The 13208-nt window shown below is 47.4% G+C and overlaps 1 protein-coding gene across 4 annotated transcripts in view; it reads left to right on the top strand.

Moving 5' to 3' along the window:
• The window catches only part of LOC101796452 (protein ARK2N), a 94572-nt gene that overhangs the window by 33250 nt on the left and 48114 nt on the right, over nt 1-13208 (top strand). The gene's annotated exons all lie outside the window — the stretch shown is intronic.

The following is a 13208-nucleotide window of genomic DNA, read 5'->3' as shown; positions in this document are numbered from 1 at the left end:
TGAACTTCAGAAATAATTAAATAAAGTACATAAATTTGTTGTCAGGACCTGGGCTAGACGGTTGGATCAACCAATCCACCCTTTTAAGCTCAGGGATTATATATATAAAGACTTTTTCAGGACAACCCCTAGAGGAAAAACGGAAGGAAAGTGGACGGGACCATACCAGGTATTACTGACAACACGCACCGCCATTAAGATTAAGGAGCAAGCAGCTTGGATCCACGATTCAAAGGTGAAAAAGGCCCCGGCGAGGATATGGACCACGACCCCAATTGGACCAGCAAAATTGCGTTTTTCCAGATCCTAATGATTGTGGGGGTATGGTTGTCAGATTTGGGAAGGGCAGTTTGGGATGAGAACTTACACCTGACCTTAATACAAACTGTATCTCAAGTGATTAATAAGACAAACTGTTGGGTATGCACCCATCTGCCACAGCATGGGAATAAGGGTGTATTGTTAATCAGGATTCCCTTGCCTGCAAACTTACCTTGGACGAATTTGTGGGAAAACACAACTTGGAGTCAAAAATATGAAGAAGTTTTGGAACGAGAAGTTGGTAGCTTCGTGCCATTGGAATCTTACTATGTATGTGTACAAAGGTGTAACCCGCCTAAGGGTATGGGAAAACAGGATTGTATAAATACGGGTACTACTTATGTGGGAAATCAGACATCTTGTAATCAAACAATTGATATTAGTACAACTAGCAGTTGGGCAAATTCAACCAGCTGGCCAGTTCCAGAAGGAAAAGGGTGGTATTGGCTATGCAATGATACAGCCCGTAAGGTCTTGCCCGAGAACTGGAAGGGAACTTGCACTCTTGGAGCAGTAGTCCCCAGTATGACAGTACATGATGTAGTGCCTCGAGGTTACTTGAGAAATCATATCTGGAGAATTAGACGAAAAATTAACAATCCATTGATAGAGAGACACACCGCTTTTCATAGTTTTGTTCGATGGTTTATCCCATGGTTAGGAGTGAATGAATTGGAAAAGGCGATAGTTAATATTTCTGCAATTATAGAGAAGTTAGAAAACACAACTCTGGATGCTATAAAGGCTCAACAAGAAGAGATATCTAGTTTATCACAGGTAGTATTACAAAATCGGATGGCCCTAGACTTGTTACTGGCCGCTCAAGGGGGAGTCTGTACAGTAATAAATACAAGTTGTTGTATGTATGTAGATCAGAGTGGAAGGATCTCTACCGACCTGGAAGAAATATGGAAGCAGACAAGGGTCCTACATGAGATCAGTAAAGATGATCTTTCATGGAGTTTTAGTGAAATATGGAATAAGTTAACCGCCTGGTTGCCCAACTTCCAATGGTGGGAACAAGTGTTCATTGCTCTAATCACATTAGTAGTGTTAGGAATATTTGTGTGCATGTTGTTTAGATGCCTGCTTTGTTGTGTTACTGTAAATTGTTGCAGGAAGCACGGCCGAAAGCACGACAGACACACAGTAGGGTCAGATCATACTCCATTTTATTGCCCGAATAGCCTAACTTTTATAGAGAACTTAACAGGGGTGGACAGTGTTTCACACAAGATTATTGGTCAAAAGCACTCAGACAAACAACTGCAAGAAAACAACCCCACCTGCAAGAAAACAACCCCTTTGTGATTAGCAGTCACATAGACCTTGTCCTTGAAGCCAGCTACTGGTAACAATATTTTTCTGACTTCCTCAATTGGGCGATGTGGGAACACTGTCATGGGAACTTCTCATAGTTGCCCTGGTAGCTTGGTTTGCTCAGCTACAGCAAGCCATGGGATTTTTGCTGTTTCAAGAAATCCCTCAACAATTCCCCCTTCTTCTTTTGAGCAAACCAAGCCCGACACAGCAGTTTTACAAGTGACTCTTTAGCTATACTTACAACACACAACGATGATTATCACCACCATAAACCAAATCCTTAATCCCCTTGTGACTAAACCCAGCAACCATCTACACCTTGTTTCAAACAAGTCAGTGAACCATTGATTGAAAGGATTGATACCATACTGAATCTTTCTAATATGCTCTTTCAGGAAAGTAATGGATTTGTGAATTGACTCATTATGATCAGAAAGGTTTAAACAGTACATTCCCTTAAAGTCCTCACACCCATTCCTTTGAGCCAAAAGCAAGATGTCAATAGCAGCTTGATCCTGTAAAAGCAGATGTCGCAGACTATTTTGATCTGGTAACATCTCCTCAAGTATCTCTGTCGTGGCATAGGCTTGCCTCTCGGCCCAGCATACCAATTTTTCTAAGTTGTTACGTGCGGCCGCAGATGCCACTCCAGGCACTGAAATTGCTAATGCCGCTCTAGCTGCAACCCCACACAATTCAACATTATCATTGCAATCCGATGCAAGCAATGCCCATTTATGTCTGGTGATCTCACGCAACTGTAACAAGCTAGGAGCAAATACAATGAGTTTATCTAAGTAACATGGACATCTGATAGCATTTGCAGGGATACCTTGCCAGGCCCCATCCCCACAAATCAGAAGCACATCAGGAGGTAAGGCCAAAGCTGCACAATTGTTCCAAACACTGTAGTTGTTACCCCTTGTCTCCATGCTACAAACCCCTAAACCCTGCTTAGCAGCGTCATTGTAATCACAGGTGTTATTTGTGTTTTTGTACCAGTATGGCCCTTTCCCGGTTCCTGTAGCAGGATTCACCTGATAGCCACGGCTACGTTCACATTTGTAGCCACCTTTCAGGTTGATACAGATTTGACTACAGATACCAGGGTTTTGACATTCATCAATATCTCCACAGTTTCTCGTCTACAAACTCAAACCCAGCTGGACAGTCACATTCATGTATGTTGCATTCCTTCAGGGGCTCAGCACCCCAGTCCTTGCAGTCTCTCTGCTGGTTACACACTTTGTTGATATCTATGCATTCTCCACTTCTGCACTTGAATTTGCCAGGTCCAGAGCACTGAATAACATCGTTACAGTTTGCTTCATCAGTGCCATCCAGACAGTCTCTCACACCACTGCACTGCCTACTCCCATGGACACAGTTCCCATCTTCACATCTGAACTGGTCTGGCCTGCAGGTCTGAGAAGGGCAGTTGATTTCATCACTTCCATCCTTGCAATCAGGATCTCTGTTACAGTCTTTTTCACCATCACATTTCCAGGACACCAGGATACACTGGGTTGACTGAGGACCACAGCTGATTTCATTTACCTGGCATGTTCTCGTATAACACAGATCAGCAATCTCATCAGACCCATTTTCACAGTCCGGATCCCCATCACACTGCCATCTGTTTGGCACACACTGACCACTGTTGCACACAAAGTCAGATTCAGCACACGTCTTCTTCACACAAGCACTCTCATCACTGCCGTCTGAGCAGTCTTCACATTTTGCTCTAGCACTGTCGGCAGCAGTGCACAGGCAGGTGAGGGCAAGCAGCAGGCAGAGCGCCCCACAGCGCGGCAGTGCCTGCCGCCGCCCTGCACCTATGTCACTTATACTACTCCTATTACCCGTGCTGTCAGTGTCAGTGGCATCCTCCTGGTACCGTTTCTGTCTTTGCCGCCCCTTACTCTCCCCCTTTTCTTTTTGCCACTGACCATTCACCACAAATGGATAAGACACATGATTACTAGTTAGGAAAGAGAGTGTAACGTCTGCTATACGGCTACAGGCAGTGCCGGCTGCAATCCTAGAAGCTGTTTGTGAACGAGCCTGCCGGTGGTCATTTGGCAGTGTAATCCGCGTCTCTGCACTCCTGCCCTGCAATAGAGCTAAATCGTCATTAATAGTCCGTAGACTGAGGCAACCCCACGGAATGTTATCCAGAAACATAGTTATAACACCGATCTGGGGACGAATAGTCTTTTTTGCACTGCAAGATAAACCTCTTATAAAAAGAATGACAAAGAGAAGCAGCACAGCCGCCGCTGCCTCCATGGTTACGTCAGACAGGCTGCAGGGTCCTGATGTCCGCCCCTCTGCTCTGTGCCGACTTGCCACACGGTGAGGGTCGGCTGCCGTTGTCCACTGATGCCTCTGGTCTCCCATAGCAACTCGATCTCGGATGTCCCGCATCGCACCGTGATCACGTCAATTTCCCGCGGCCCTCCGCAATTCCACGTCCCGCCGCAACTTTATTTCCCGCGGCCCTCCGCAATTCCACGTCCCGCCGCAACTCTATTTCCCGCGGCCCTCCGCAATTCCACGTCTCGCCGCAACTCTATTTCCCGCGGCCCTCCGCAATTCCACGTCTCGCCGCAACTCCGTTTACCCGCGGCCCTCCGCAATTCCACGTCCCGCCGCAACTCCGTTTACCCGCGGCCCTCCGCAATTCCACGTCTCGCCGCAACTCTGTTTCCCGCGGCCCTCCGCAATTCCACGTCCCGCCGCAACTCTGTTTCCCGCGGCCCTCCGCAATTCCACGTCTCGCCGCAACTCTATTTCCCGCGGCCCTCCGCAATTCCACGTCTCGCCGCAACTCTATTTCCCGCGGCCCTCCGCAATTCCACGTCTCGCCGCAACTCCGTTTACCCGCGGCCCTCCGCAATTCCACGTCCCGCCGCAACTCCGTTTACCCGCGGCCCTCCGCAATTCCACGTCTCGCCGCAACTCTGTTTCCCGCGGCCCTCCGCAATTCCACGTCTCGCCGCAACTCCGTTTACCCGCGGCCCTCCGCAATTCCACGTCCCGCCGCAAAAACCCCGTTTCCCACCGTTTTCACGCGTCTCTCAGCGGGAGTACCGCGTCTCACCGTGAGGCCTGTGTACCGTGTTTCCGGGCCGGTGTCCGGTCTGCTCAAGCGCCGGTCGGATGGGCGCTCCGAAGTCCCGACGGCGCGGCGAGATCGCGGCGCCGCTGGTCCCGGCGCCGCCGGTCCCGGCGCCGCTGGTCTCCTGGTCTACCTGCGTTCGGATGTGCCGGCGCCGCTGGTGTCCCGCTGCGCTGCGATGTTTGCCCCGGCGCCGCTGCGATGTCCGTGCTCGGCTGCGATGTCTGCTCCGGTGCTGCGATGTCCTGCTCCTGTGCGATGTCTGTTCAGGTCCTGTTCAGGTCTCAGCCTGTTCGGGCGCCATATGTTGCAGGAAGCACGGCCGAAAGCACGACAGACACACAGTAGGGTCAGATCATACTCCATTTTATTGCCCGAATAGCCTAACTTTTATAGAGAACTTAACAGGGGTGGACAGTGTTTCACACAAGATTATTGGTCAAAAGCACTCAGACAAACAACTGCAAGAAAACAACCCCACCTGCAAGAAAACAACCCCTTTGTGATTAGCAGTCACATAGACCTTGTCCTTGAAGCCAGCTACTGGTAACAATATTTTTCTGACTTCCTCAATTGGGCGATGTGGGAACACTGTCATGGGAACTTCTCATAGTTGCCCTGGTAGCTTGGTTTGCTCAGCTACAGCAAGCCATGGGATTTTTGCTGTTTCAAGAAATCCCTCAACAGTAAATAATGAAAGTATCTGATGCAAAAGAATTTGCATGGGAAAAGAAAAGGGGGGATTGATTAAGGAGGTATTGGGGAGGTATTGGGGAGGCAAGGACAATCCCCAGACATGGACTGTATATCTCGAAACAAGACACTGGAACTCATGATAAGGAAGCGGCAGACGGACAGAGAAACAAATGGAAGGACTATAAATCTCAAAATTGGACATTGGAATTCATTATAAAGATACAACAAACGGAAGAATTGGCAACAACCAGCTCTCGCAATTAAGAAACGTGCCAATTCAGCAGATTCCTGACCAAAGGTGAAAAGTACACTGTGAGGAAGACTCGGGGTCTTCCTCCCAAAGACCCCTGCCCACGTCCCAAAGACCCCTGCCCACAATTCTTGGAAGGCTCTACGCAGGCGCAAGGTGCCAAAAGGCTAATTAGCATGAGAAGCGAGGGAAGGCGGGGATAGGTAATGCATATGTATAGGTGCTTGTAGAATATTGATAGATTGATTGTATAAATTCAAGACTGCTTTTTGCTTTGGGTATGCACGATAGGTGGAGAGATCCCCCGTGCATCCAGCGCTGCAATAAAGAATATACCACTTAAAGGAATTTCGGCTTCGATCTTTGAATCACATGCCGGGCGCAAGGGGGTTAGCTCCAACTAACTTGTGCACCAACGGTTACTGGCAGCGTGCTTATATTAGCGGGACAAATACATATTCATTTCATTTCCCGTAAGTCTCTTGTATATTCATTAAGTCTCTGAAGAATAATTAACGTATGTTCCCTCTGCTATTTGCATGCGTACTGGAGTCCTTGAGTGATCCTGCAGCATACTATGATGGTCTTTTGTTGAAGGCCAGAAGTCTTCCTTGCTGCTTATCTTCTGACCTTTTCTGTCTTTGACAGACTTCAGCAGTCAAGCCAGTTCTTGCTGGTTCCGTTATCTATGCATAGTCTTTTATTCCCTTATTTTTGGGTCGTTAACACACAACTGTGCTAGCTAAGACCTACAGGAATTACCATCCTTTGTCTTGTTCCCTGTCTCATCATGAATAAGTTCAATAATGCCAAAAAGATCATGTACAATGAAGATGAGGCTATCATGATGTTTATTAAGTAGGTCAGGCCTTATCATTTGTTTGGGTGAAACTCATTTCCTACTGATGTGGCAGGATTTACAATTCTAAAGGACATTTGCTTTGCTAAAAGCAAAACAAAAATTGTTATGAAGGATGCTTATGTGGCCAGTTACTGATTGATAAAGAGCATGCACACTGTCTTTGATACAATTATTTGTGCAGTAAAATATATTATTAGCATAAATTCCATGATAGTTGTTCTTCAGCAACTACTAATACCTCTGTTTAAATCTCATTTTTTGCTTTTTAATAATTTTTTATCTTCAGAAATCTCAGAGTAAACAGTGCTGTGAAGGAAACACTCAGTATTCTCTCCAGTGGGTATTTGGAACCTGTGAGTTCAAGGTGTGATGAGACAGAATCACAGAATCATCTAGGTTGGAAGAGATCTCCAATATCACCTAGTCCAACCTCTGACATACTGACATACACTAACAAGTCCTCCACTGAACCATATCACTAAGCTCTACATCTAAACGTCTTTTAAAGACCTCCAGGGATAGTGACTCAACCACTTCCCTGGGCAGCCCATTCCAATGCCTAACAACCCTTTTGGTAAAGAAGTTCTTCCTAATATCCAACCCTGTCTCTGCTGATCTGACCTTTGGAATCCTTCTGACTTTCTTCACAAAAGTGCAGTTTTTAAAGGGAGCAAATTCTGTGCCTTTACAAATGAGTCTGTGACTTGAAAGTATTTCTCATGTGCAGGTAGATATTGAAAAGTTTCCACATACTGGTACTTTCTATGTGTGGTTGAAAAATAAAATAATTTGTTGAAAAAAAAGCTAGCCTAGAAGTTTTTATAGGATTGCTTTTTTAAATCAATATCTGTGCATCTGAAAAGAAGAATGACATTTCTGAGCAATGTCTAATTAAGTATCCATCTGTATCTGTAAGCACCACAGCTTATTTTTCAGTGCTATGTTGTTCTCATTTAAGAAGGAAACTGTTCTTTTGCTTATGTTACCTTGAAATTGGCTTTTCTAATACCGTTGCAAGAAAAGAGAGTGACAAGAAAGGATGAGAGTTTTTCAGTACAGTCTATTTCTCTTTATGACCTATACATCTCTTGAATAGAGCTAAATCATGGTTTTTTTCTTCTTTGAGGTGTGACTTTCCTTGGCATAGATATTTTACCCCCCCAGTCTGCATTCTTCCCTACATCAAAGTCTGTTTGAATCACGACAAACCTTCTTCCCCCGAGATAAATGTGCGGTTTTTTATACATACAGTAACATTAGAATTATTGCAGATGAAGCTAGGAATATCACATAAGCCAGTAAGGCAGACTTGAGTCCGTGGCATCTGGAGGTGCTGAGGAGGCTGCTAGATATCCTTGATATCATCTCTACAATCTGTGAAAACTCATGGTGTTTGGGGGAGGTTGCCGAGGACTGGAGCAAGGCAAATGCTACTCCCTTGGTCAGGAAGGGCAAGGAGGAAGATCCGGGGAGCTCCGGGCTGGTTGGCCTCACCCTGCTGCCCAGCAGCATTGTGGTGCAATCCTCCTGGAGGCCATTCGCAGGCACGTGAGGGGTGCAGATGTGGTTGGAAACAACCATTGTGCATTTATAAAGGGCAAGTCACATCTGAGTAGCAGGTATGGTATCCCTGGACCATTGACACTTCTGACAAAGGCATGTGTACCCTTCTGGTAGTCAGCTTGGTGGGAGATGGACTGGGTAGGCAGGTGGTGAGGTGGATGGTGGCAGTCTGCTCAGCTGCTTCAGGTTATGCTCATAGTGTGGAGTCCAACTGGCACCTGGTCGCAAACACAGGAATGGGGGTGCTGAGGGGTTGTGGGATCTGTCTGCAGACATGCCAGAAGTCTGACAGGGCCAGGCTGTGGCCAGCGCGATCTTATGGTTTCTGCTCTGAGTGGACAGGAGCTGGGAGCAGAGACCATCAGACCAGACCCTTTGTACAGAAACTGTCCTGTGGTTCCATGACTATCAGAATTTCGGTTGCTGTAGCTTGGTATTTTTATAAAGTTACTGCACCTTGAGTGAAGAGAGGTCCAGCATGGTTTGAGTAGTCAAAGCAAGATCCTGCATAATAATAAAAGGCTTCCTTTTGGATTTAGACTCTCAGCAAGGTCACAACATGTGGATGAAATATAGCTTTTTTGTCTGATAGACCAGCGAAAAAGGGTGTCAAGTACTGATGTCCTTACATTCCCTTAGGGGTCTGTGAGTAGATGATGTTCCTGGGTAGGACACTTGCGAGAAAAAAATCCCTAGTTCATTTGGGTCACCCTTTAGCTCTGTGTTGGGCTCCCCTAACTAAAAGGGTGAAGGGTGCAGAAGCAGTTCTGTAGTTGCTAGCTTGAGTTTTAAAATGCAGTTCTTTTGGCCAGGTTAGTATTCTTTCTGTCTGTATTTGAGCAACCAAATTTGTTCTTGCATAAGCAGAAATCACATTTCAAAGTTCCTTGGTGTCGTGGTTTAACCCGGCTGGCAGCTAAACACCACACAGCCATTCGCTCACCCTCCCCCCTCCCTCTCTGGGACGGGGGAGAGAAATGGGAAAGTGAAGCCCATGGGTTGAGATAAAGACAGTTTATTAAGACAGGAAAATAATAATAACAATAATAATAATAACAATAAAAATAATAGTACAATGATGATAATAGTACTACTAATAATAATGTGTACAAGCAAGTGATGCACAATGCAATAGCTCACCACCCGCTGACCGATGCCCAGCCTAACTCCGAGCAGTCCGGCCCCCTCCCCCCGGCTAGCCACCCCTAGATATTGTTTAGCATGACGTCAGATGGTATGGAATACCCCTTTGGCTAGTTTGGGTCACCTGTCCTGGGTCTGTCCCCTCCCAGGTCTTGCTGCACCCCCAGCCTGCCCGTTGGCAGGACAGAGCAAGAAGCTGAGATGTCCTTGGCTTGGTATAAGCACTGCTCTGCAACAATTAAAACATCGGGGTGTTATCAGCACTCTTCTCATCCTAAGCCAAAACATAGCATTCTACCAGCTACTAGGAAGAAAATTAACTCTGTCCTAACTGAAACCAGGACATCTATCCATCCCGTATTCCATACCATTTATGTCATGCTCAGGTTACACTCTTTTCCATACATTATAATTAGTCACCATTTTCATCTAGGGTGTATAGTAGTCATGGCAGTGATAACATACAGTATTATATAGTAATTAACATGGTACAGTTCAATTCATGAGCTATTCTCACCCAGTATTAAATCCCCTTGAGGTACACACCGGACCTCTCCATTCTTTTGCATCACCCACCAAGTGTATCCAGGTCCCTGAGCGAAAGCAATTCCACGAATGGGTTTGCCTTTTCCTGAGGCAGGAGTAGCCCAGACTGTTTCACCCAGCATATTTCTTACATGCACTACAGGAACTTTATCCCCTTCTACAGCACGTAACAGGTTTGATTGGGCAGGTCCAGCTCAGTTGGCAGATCCCCTAGTATTGACTAACCAGGTGGCCTTTGCCAAATGCGTATCCCTATTTTTTTAATGTCCCAGCGCCCATTGCTTTCAATGTAGTCTTTAACAGTCCATTGTATCGTTTAACTTTCCCGGAGGCTGGTGCATGATAGGGGATGTGATACACCCACTCAATACCATGCTCTTTGGCCCAAGTGTCTATAAGGTTGTTTCGGAAATGAGTCCCATTGTCTGATTCTATTCTTTCTGGGGTGCCATGTCGCCATAGGACTTGCTTTTCAAGGCCCAGGATAGTGTTCCGGGCAGTGACATGAGACACAGGATATGTTTCCAGCCATCTGGTGGTTGCTTCCACCATTGTAAGTACATGGCGCTTGCCGTTGTGAGTTTGAGGGAGTGTGATGTAATCAATCTGCCAGGCCTCTCCATATTTATATTTCAGCCATCGTCCTCCATACCAAAGAGGCTTTGACCGTTTGGCTTGCTTGATTGCAGCACATGTTTCACAGTCATGAATAACCTGTGCTAGAGCGTCCATGGTCAGGTCCACCCCTCGATCACGAGCCCACCTGTATGTTGCATCTCTACCTTGATGGCCTGAGGTGTCATGGGCCCATCGGGCTATAAATAATTCACCTTTATGTTGCCAGTCCAGGTCCACCTGAGCTACTTCAGTCTTAGCAGCCTGATCCACCTGCTGGTTGTTTTGATGTTCTTCAGTAGCCCGATTCTTGGGCACATGAGCATCTACGTGGCGTACTTTCACAGCCAGGTTCTCTACCCGAGCAGCAATATCTTGCCACAGTGCAGCAGCCCAGATGGGTTTGCCCCTGTGCTGCCAGTTGTTTTGCTTCCATTGCTGTAACCATCCCCACAGGGCATTTGTTACCATCCATGAATCAGTGTAGAGATAGAGAACTGGCCATTTTTCTCGTTCAGCAATGTCTAAAGCCAGCTGAATGGCCTTCACTTCTGCAAACTGACTCGAGTCACCTTCTCCTTCAGCAGCTTCTGCAACTCGTCGCGTAGGACTCCATACAGCAGCCTTCCATCTCCGATGCTTCCCCACAATACGACAGGACCCATCAGTGAACAGGGCATATTTCTTCTCATTCTCTGGTAACTGGTTGTACAGTGGGGCTTCTTCAGCACGACCCACCTCCTCCTCTGATGATATCCCAAAGTATTTGCCTTCTGGCCAGTCCACAATCACTTCCAAGATTCCTGGGCGACTGGGGTTTCCTATTCGAGCCCGCTGAGTAATCAGTGCAACCCACTTGCTCCAGGTAGCATCAGTTGCATGATGTGTAGAGGGGACCCTTCCTTTGAACATCCAGCCTAGTAAAAGCAGTCGGGGTACTAGGAGGAGCTGCGCTTCAGTACCGACCACCTCCGAAGCAGATCAAACTCCGTCATATGCTGCCAATATCTCCTTTTCAGTTGGAGTGTAGCGGGCCTCAGATCCTCTGTATCCCCGACTCCAAAACCCCAGGGGTCGATCTCGAGTTTCCCCAGGTTTTTTTTTTGCCAGAGGCTCCAGGTGAGGCCGTTCTCCCCGGCTGCAGTGTAGAGCAAATTCTTTACATCTGGTCCTGTTCAAACTGGCCCAAGGGCTACTGCATGGACTATTTCCTGGTTGATTTGTTCAAAGGCTTGTCGTTGTTCAGGGCCCCATTCAAAATCATTCTTCTTACGGGTTCCTTGGTAGAGCGGGTTGACAATCAGACTAATTTGGAATGTGCATTCTCCAAAACCCGACGTCACCTAGGAAAGTTTGTGTTTCTTTTTTGCTAGTTGGTGGAGACATAGCTGTTATTATGTTGATCACATCCATTGGGATTTGACAACGTCACAGAATCACAGAATTTCTAGGTTGGAAGAGACCTCAAGATCATCAAGTCCAACCTCTGACCTAACGCTAACAGTCCCCACTAAACCATATCCCTAAGCTCTACATCTAAACGTCTTTTAAAGACTTCCAGGGATGGTGACTCCACCACTTCCTTGGGCAGCCCGTTCCAATGTCTAACAACCATTTCGGTAAAGCAGTTCTTCCTAACATCCAACCTAAAACTCCCCTGGCGCAACTTAAGCCCATTCCCCCTCGTCCTGTCACCAGGCATGTGGGAGAACAGACCATCCCCCACCTCGCTACAGCCTCCTTTAAGGTACCTATAGAGAGCGATAAGGTAGCCCCTGAGCCTCGTTTTCTCCAGGCTGAACAATTCCATCTCCCTCAGCCGCTCCTCGTAGGACTTGTTCTCCAGGCCCCTCACCAGCTTCGTCGCCCTTCTCTGGACCCGCTCAAGCACCTCGATGTCCTTCTTGTAGTGAGGGGCCCAGAACTGAACACAGTACTCGAGGTGCAGCCTCACCAGAGCCGAGTACAGGGGGACGATCACTTCCCTAGCCCTGCTGGCCACACTGTTTCTTATACAAGCCAGGATGCTGTTGGCCTTCTTGGCCACCTGAGCACACTGCTGGCTCATATTCAGCCGACTATCAACCATCACTCCCAGGTCCTTCTCTGCCTGGCAGCTCTCCAACCATTCCTCTCCCAGCCTGTAGTTCTGCTTGGAGTTACTGCGCCCCAGGTGGAGGACCCGGCACTTGGCCTTGTTGAACTTCATGCAGTTGACCTCAGCCCATCGGTGCAGCCTATCCAGATCCTCCTGCAGAGCCTTCCTACCCTCAAGCAGATCGACACACGCACCTAGCTTGGTGTCATCTGCAAACTTACTGAGGGTGCACTCAATGCCCTCGTCCAGATCATTGCTGAAGATATTAACGAGGACTGGCCCCAGCACCGAGCCCTGGGGGACGCCACTAGTGACTAGCCTCCAACGGGATTTGACTCCATTTACCACAACTCTTTGGGCCCAGCTATCCAGCCAGTTTCTAACCCAACGAAGCATGCGCCAGTCCAAGTCAAGAGCAGCCAGTTTCTTGAGGAGAATGCTGTTGGAAACGGTGTCAAAAGCCTTGCTGAAGTCAAGGTAGACCACATCCACAGCCTTTCCCTCATCCACCCAGCGCGTCACTTTGTCATAGAAGGAGATCAGGTTTGTCAAGCAGGACCTGCCTTCCATAAACCCATGCTGACTGGGCCTGATCACCTGCTTGCCCTTCAAGTGCTGCGTGATAACTCTTAAGAGAATCTGCTCCATGAGCTTCCCTGGCACTGAGGTC

This window comes from Anas platyrhynchos, chromosome W, assembly GCF_047663525.1.
Source record: "Anas platyrhynchos isolate ZD024472 breed Pekin duck chromosome W, IASCAAS_PekinDuck_T2T, whole genome shotgun sequence".
NCBI classification, from domain to species: domain Eukaryota; kingdom Metazoa; phylum Chordata; class Aves; order Anseriformes; family Anatidae; genus Anas; species Anas platyrhynchos.
This window is presented reverse-complemented; position numbering and strand designations above follow the sequence as displayed.